At 43.8% G+C, this 8,073-nt stretch overlaps 1 pseudogene; it reads left to right on the forward strand.

Annotated features, from left to right (window-relative positions):
- The first annotated feature begins 887 nt into the window (after positions 1–887).
- Positions 888–3,534, forward strand: LOC147621641 (uncharacterized; annotated as a pseudogene).
- Positions 3,535–8,073: the final 4,539 nt, after the last annotated feature.

Consider the following 8,073-nt stretch of genomic DNA (forward strand, 5'->3'; position numbering starts at 1 on the left):
AAGTGCATGAGTGAGTCTACTCAGGGTCGAACAATTGACCCAAGACAAGCAAGGGAAGAAAGGAGGAAAAGGAGGGCTGAACGAGCTGAAATCCGTCTCGCTGCGCAATTAGAGTTACTGAACCTATTGTTGAGAGAGCAAGAACCGAACATGACACAAGGAAGATCCTTGGATAGCGGTCAATTTCAGGTTAGCGGATTAGAGTTAGTGAACCTATTGTTGAGAGAGCAAGAACCGAACGTGACACAAGGAAGATCCAAGGAAGATCCTTGGATAGCGGCGGTCAATTTCAGGTTAGCGTTCCTTCTAGTCTAAGCGGGGAAGATCTTTCATGTGATGACCAAACAATAAGGGATTTAGGAGTCAGCAATCGACCTGTACAAGTTGATAGCCCATTAAGAGAAGAAAGAGAGACTATTGCAGGCGCTAGCGGTAGTGTGCCTAGAGGACTTAGAAGCTATCCGCGATTACCTAGGGTAAGACCTAGAGCTTTAAATTTATGGGACGATCCAACTTTTGAGGTATTACCATTTTTCCAAATGGCTGTTCCAGCACAAAGAGCAACAATCCGGTTAGCCAACTTTGTGCAATTTGCGGGACTTTGGGATGAGGATCCTGATGTGCATTTACAAAAGTTTGAGGTGACATGTGTTGCTAACGAGATAATTGATCAAGATCAAAAGCTGCATATCTTTCCGGCAACTTTTAAAGACGAAGCAACAAGTTGGTATGGCAACTTGGATGCAGCCTCCAAGGCCACGTACCAAAATCTATCAACATCTTTTTTGGCCAAATTTAGAAGGCAAGGTTTTCAAGATAGATTGGCCCAGCAATTAGACTACTTGTTGCAAGGAGTGAACGAGAGCATTGACCATTACATACAACGCATGAAGACCATTGTGAGGAAGATGGGAGTAGCAGCCCCTAATGATGACACACAAAAGCGTCATGGTCTAAGGGATCCAGAGGCTCAGAAGTATGTTGTGCTTTGTCGGCCTGTTGATTTGAACACGGCCAAACAAGAAGCTAGAAACTGGGAAGAGGTACAGCTGGGACAGCAACGACGGAGGGAATTACTTTATGGCCCTATGGGGACATCACCTATGGTTAGCTCTATATGAGACCCCAGGAGGTCTCAACAATTGCCGGTCCCTCACAAGTGGTTGTTAATACAAATCCAGCATCATACATGCCTCCAAACCCATATATGACTGCATCGGCATATATGCTTCAGACCGGAACACCACCACCACCTTTAGTGAGCGAGGCAAGGGTGGGGGACATTGTGACAAGTGTGTTGGGAAAATTTAAAGAGGAGATCTTAAGTGCTGTGCGAGCTCCAGTAAGGGACGTTATGGCTATAGAGCCACAGCTGCCTACTATGCAAGCCAGTGCGCAAAGTCCACCCCGATTGAATATATGGTGTGGGAAATGTCATGGCTATGGCCACTTGGCTACAGAGTGTCCTACTGTATCTCGAGTCGTACTTGATCAACCACGAATCTTGTTTTGTACTTATTGCTTAAAAAACAATCATACAGAGGAAAATTGCTTCATTAAGCAAGCACATGAGAGAAGACAAGCGCAGGGGATGAACACTAATTTTAATTGCATGGATAAGAATAATATTACTTATGAAATTGGACCTCCACCTCGACCTTTCATGCAAAGAGGAATCCCAGAACCCTATAAGCAACAATTGCAGCAAGGATTACCCGCACAAGCCCGACCTCCATTTCCACGAGGGCGAGGGCAAGGTGGAATGAGGGGACAAAGGCCAGGGTCACCATATCGGCCATATTTTGGCCGGGGTTATCAAGGATATGGAAGTCCTAATACAATTACCCAAGGAACAGTAATTTGTTGGAACTGCCACACCAAGAAGGCCACATTGTTGCATATTGCCCGAATGCAAGGGCACACCAAGATTATGTTCCTTTATGCAAGCAATGCAGTGAGGAGGGTCACGAGGAGAAAGATTGCCCTAAAAGTAATGCAAAATTAATAGGGGACAAAGGGAAGCAAATTGTAGATGAGGGTCCAAGTACTTCAGCAAATTTAGTGGAAGTAGTCCCTATAGTAGGTGCTAGGAAAGAATCGGTAGACAGAAAATCTAGAAAGGTGACATTTTCTCATAATCATCCAATGGTGGGAGTTGTCACTAGATCCCAGGGGAAAGTGCAAAGGACTGCAGAAAGCTTGCCGAAATCAACCCAATTAGAAGGAGGAAAAGTAAGCATGCTTAAGGAGGCATCTTTAGAGGAAGTTGCAGAGAGTCAAGAGCCAGTGAGACGGATGAGCAATCGTCTGATCAACCTCCCATAGCACGGGTAGGAAAAGGCCCTCACTTCCAACTTGGTGTAACACCTTTCCCTGATAGATTAAAAGTACCACGTGCTAAGAAGGTCGGGATAGGTGCTAAAGTTGATCCAAAACCTCAATTTGATTTATGGGATATATTGGAACGGTGTGAGGTGTCTATTAGTCTACCTACATTAGCGGAGATCTCTCCAATATGTCGAAAGCAGATGTATCAACGACTTGCACGTCGACGTTCGCGGGTGAGAAAAGAAGTGACTCCTAAAGAACCTTTGGAAACAGGAGTGCAAGTAATTGATATGTTTATGGATTCTGAGGCTCCGACTATTACGGTAGAAATTGGACATCATCAAGTCATGGGGGTACAGCTAGATGGAGGAGCTGCGGTGAATCTCATGACTGAATACACAATGGAAGAGTTGGGCCTAACTTGGGTTTAGAGCCCACAAATATCATGTTGCGAGTAGCAGATCAACGTCGAGTGAAACCATTAGGTCTGCTTCAAGGAGTAAAGACTATAATAGCTGGATTGGAGTTTTACGTTACCTATCTAGTAGTGCGACCGCATTCCTATGGTGCAGCGTTTCCAATCTTGGTAGGACGACCTTGGTTAGTACAAGCTCGATGTGTTCAAAAGTGGCATAAAGGGATAATAACCATAGGTCCACACATGGATAGAGTTCAATTGAGGGTTGTGTCTAAAGAATTCTTGAGGGAGTTCACTAAACCACCTTCTACAACCGAAGAAATGAGGGGATATGTGATACATCCGTTGGTGAGGAAGTAGTCCAAGAACGCTTTGCATTAAATAAAGATAAGTATGCTCGTTTTCTTCAAAATGGGTATCAAATGCAAATGGTTGATACGGAGGAGCCTATAATGCAAAAGAGAGAGTGCTCTAACTTTTCTTTGGATGCTGGTATGGGAGAATATCGAGTGCATTTTTCTTCGGAGAATGACTCTGACAATGACATTACCGATTGGTTGTCATCACCAGAGGAGTGTGTAGTGGATTGCTTTTGCATGGATACAATCAAGCAGAGAAGAGCAGACGATGGGGATAAAGCAAGGTACCAAGAGCTATATGCCCTTATTGAGAAATCGCAAGAGCAGTTAGAGCTAGAACGAGTTTTTTCTAGTGAGTCGATGGACGCATTATTAAGGAAGGTGAAGCTGCTAGAGGAAGATAAGGGACGAGCTGAGATAAAAATTTAGACATTTGCAAGATTTGACCTTGCAACTTGAAGAGTGCCGTCATGAAGAAGAAACTTCTTGGGAAGCCTTACTTCGAGAAAAAGATCCTAAGATTGGTCATTGTCGACAAGAACTCAAATATAATGCAAGGTATACTCGAAAGTTTCTCAGAGAATGTGAGAGATATAAGCAAAAAGATAACAAGAGTGAGGATGGCTCGTCGTTGCAAAAGATGAGTAGAAGGAAAAATAAGTCATTTTCCAGAGAGTTCTTGAAAGCACAATACAATGAAACAATAGGAGGTGATGGAGGAGAGTTCAATGATTGGACTGATTCCAAGATGATTGAGGTAGTGAGGGATGCTTTTATGGTCCAAATTGAGGAGCCTATCAATGATGAAGAGGAAATAGACCCTTTAATGGTGATACCTTATACCCATGAAAGTCTTGTAAGTGCTCATTCTTCGCACGAAGAGGAGGAGGAGTGTAACACCAAGCAAAAGTTTCTAGAAAATGTTTGTTTTAAAGTGAGAGACCATCCACCCATACAAGCTAGATCTCGTCGACGATCAGCCTTGTATCGTCCTTGTGTGCGAGAGGATGAGATACCTTCTATCTTATGTGCACTTCATGATGAGCCATGTGCAGGTCATTTTGCCGCGGGAATTAACCGCTCGCAAAGTATTGCTAGCAGGGTATTGGTGGCCAACTGTTTATAAAGACTCTTTTGAGCATTGTAAACGTTGTGATAAGTGTCAATGGGTTGGTCGACCCACACCACAATTTGCGACCCCTTTAAATCCAATCTTGGCTTTAAAACCTTTTGAGAAATGGGGAATTGATTTTGTGGGTCCGATTGATCCACCCACTCGTTATCGATCCAATCGATACATTCTTGTGTGCACGGATTATGTGACCAAGTGGGTTGAAGCTAAACCTTTGAAAATGGATAGGGCATTGGATGTTGCCAAATTTTTATATGAAAATATCATTACTCGTTTTGGTTGTCCGTTGGAGTTGGTGAGTGATCGTGGTTCTCATTTTTTAAATGAGACCATTACGGAATCAACGGAACTTTACAAAATCAAGCATCGGAAATCCACTCCGTATTATCCTCGAGCTAATGGTCAAGTGGAGGTGACCAATCGAATACTAGGAACGATTTTAACCAAGACAGTATCGGAAAATTGACGCGATTGGGATGAGCGATTGTTTGAGGCTTTGTGGGCATACCGTACCACATTTAAGGTTACGACTCAAAATACACCTTTCACTCTAGTGTATGGTACACAGAAGCAATTTTTCCAATAGAGAAGGAAATACCCACATTACGCGTTGCCTTGGAATCTCGACTAGGTGAGAAGGAATCTTTAGAGGCTCGATTACTGGCCTTGGTGAGGTTTCAAATCATTGCCTTTGAAAAATGATAATAATTAAAAAAAAGAAACAAAGAGAAGGAAAAAAAGAGGAAGGAAGAAAAATAAAAATTCAAATGTATGTATGTGGTATATGTGGTCTATCGCCTTAATGGTTCTTGGTAGGTGAGGAGAGTCATGCTGGCAGGGTTGTCAGTACTCTAAACTGATGCCTTGGGCTGTTTTGGGATAGCCATCGTCATGTGAGCTTGGTAGGTTCTTGGAGTCAACCTAGCCGGGTGGTGAGGTCTGAGGATCGCAGCTTAGTTTCATATGGGGTGGTTGCCATTGTGGTGTGCATTTGGTTTTAAAAAAAAATACATAAATAAATCAAGCGAAAAAAATGAAACGAGAAAGGCATGGTTCTGATATAAGGGAATTTCAATCAGGCAATGACTTCCATGGTTAGTTGTGCTACTATTGTCTTTATGAAATATGGAAGGGAGTGGAAGGTAGTTTTCCTAGAGTTTTGTAGTTATGGATGGGTTGTTTCCTATTTATTAAAGTGGAAATATTATGGACATAGTGAGGATGTTGTGGTAGTTGCTAATTTTTACTGTTTCTTGGGATTTGATGTTTGCTTAATAAACCTTTTTGGTTTATCTATTGGTTAGTGTTATATAAGTTCTTGTAGTGGTGTTTGCAACTTGGATTTTCATTCACTCATTTATGTGTGCTGATGTGAAAGTGTTGAAGGTTTGTTTTTGTTTTTGTTTGTTTGTTTGGTACGGTATAATTCTAGTGTATGGTTGGTGATTGTTTCAGAGTGATGAAGTGGAGATGTGATGCTAGGCAGTGATGGTGAAGAAGTTAAGTGTGGGGGAAGCTGTAAAGTGAAGTTGCTGCTGTGTTCGCGAGGACGCTCACATTTCAATGTGGGGGGAATGATGACCCCTGGATCGAAGCCATTTTTAGCAATTTTTAGGATTTAAATAGGGTCAATTATGGTCATTTTGGATGCATTTCCATAGTATTTGAAAGCATATGTGTGTGGAATGTCATGGTATTTGCATGCATCATGATTGTCGATGTTGTCCATTGGTGTAAGCACATTACATGGGTATGGTGACGATTAACATTGTTTTGTACATAAAGAGGAGGTTGTATGTAAGAGTGAAGACAGAAGAGAGAGATCGAGGGGAAGAGAACGAGGGTTAGTATGATGAGTTTTGAATTCAAGCTTTGAGGATGGTTAGGTGGGAACGCAAGTTTGGAGACCTTAATGTGGTTACAAATAAAAAGTTTCAAATAAAAAAATGGAAGGGTGGGTAGTTGTAGCACCCGTTTTGGTACCCGCCAACTTCTTGAGAGAATATAAAAGAGAGAGAGAGAGAGAGAGAGCGATTCTCTCTCTGGCTAACGTGAAGAACACGAGGAGGAGGAGGAGGAGGTAAGCCTGTTTGTTTGTTTGTTGTTAATTTATGTGTGTAAACTCTGTACATAAAGAGAGAGAGAGAGAGAGTATGGGTGTGTGCATGTCTTGTATGGAAGTGGGCCGCCTACGCATCACAAGGAGGACCAGCCGATGCGCCTAAGGGGCTGGCTGGTGGGTCATGAGGAGGCCGTGTCTCAAGGAAACGCTAGACTCTAGATGCGCCATGCGCTTACCGGGCTGACTGCCTGCGCTCAGGAGATCTTGGCATCGTGATGAGCGAGTGAACACAGAGAGCCACGCGCCAAGAGCCAGGGAGAGGTGGCTGCGCACGAGGCTGGCAGGCCGCTTGTGCGCCATGGTGGGCTGCCTGTGTGTCGTGTACACAAAAGGGGTCAAGCCCCTCCGTCTAAGGTTGAGCGGGCTGGTCATCAGCCAGGTGTGCCTGAGCACTAAGGTCATGGGGCATAGGCCAAGCCCAACGGATAGGGATGGTCGCATGTGCGTGGCCAGCGCGCATGGAGAGACTCCACGAGGGAGGTGTACGATAGGGCTGGCAGGCCGGTGCGCTACAAAGAGGCGGACACAGTAGTGTGGTCACCTAGCATGTGTAGCCGAGGGAGGTGCACGATAAGGGTTGGTTTGCTCTAGTCGCCATGCTGGGGGCTCAACCCCAAGGTGCGTGCGCCTTACGGGCTGGCTGACAATTGGCTTTGTGTGGTAGGCTTGACAGATAGAACTTGGTATAGCATGAGTAAGGCCGGCTGCGTACCAAGAAAGAGAAACCACCCATACGGATTGGCCGTGCGTATGAGGCGGCTAATACACATGGGCCAGACAGTTGGACGGCTGTGTGCCTGGCAAGGAGTGACGCTTGGCTCAGTGGACAGACCCTAGGCCGCATCTTGGAGCCGACCAGCATACACATGGACAAGGTACCATAATGGCGGACCTTGGCCACACTACTAAGGGGGATGCTCATGAAGAGAGCAAGTACACACCTACGAAGGCCACCCATGATAGACTGTGAAAGAGAGAAAGAAACGTGTGTGTGCATGTGGGAGGTCTCCATGCTCTCAAGCTAAAATGAGGAGAGAGAAGGTGGGGAACCATAGCAAGTAGAGGAGACATTGTGTGTGGGTAGAAGAAGAAGGAAAGAAGAGAGAGGGCAATATGGCTGCGCTATGTGTGTACATGCAAAATAGGAAAGAGAGAGAAAGCGATTTGATCATTTTGACATGGTGCATACTTAAAAGTAAAAGCATGAGAGTGTGAGAGAATGTATTAGATTGTGTGCATTATTCTTGTGTTTGTGTTTTAGGAGGAGGAAGAGAAAGAAAGAAGAAGAAGAAGAGAGTTCACGAGAATAGTGAGTAGAGAGAGAGAAGAAAGAAAGAAAGAGTTTTGAAGTGTGAAAGAAAGAGAGTGAAGAGTGGAGTGAAGTGAAGATTAGCCAAATGTTGAATGCAGTGATGCTGTTGCAGATTGACTGAAACATGGAAGTGTTGGAAATATTGGTTCTTTTTCATTAAATTCTTGGAAACAATTTACACAAAACCATTTTGACATTAAATTTCTTTATTCAGTTTAGAATGGTGAAGTTGTGTCTTGATGATCTGTTGGGTCGTAGTAGTTTGTTCTTTTCCATTTGTGTGTCTGTGTGGGTGTGTGTAAATAAAACATTGTAAATTATTTCATACAAAAAGATGTCTTTTCGGTGTGTGTTTCTAGGATTTAGGCTCTGTGTGGTTGTTATTTAGGACGCATTCACTGT

This window comes from Cibotium barometz, chromosome 30 (genome assembly GCF_041138505.1).
Source record: "Cibotium barometz isolate CiBa-2024 chromosome 30, ASM4113850v1, whole genome shotgun sequence".
Lineage (NCBI taxonomy): Eukaryota > Viridiplantae > Streptophyta > Polypodiopsida > Cyatheales > Cibotiaceae > Cibotium > Cibotium barometz.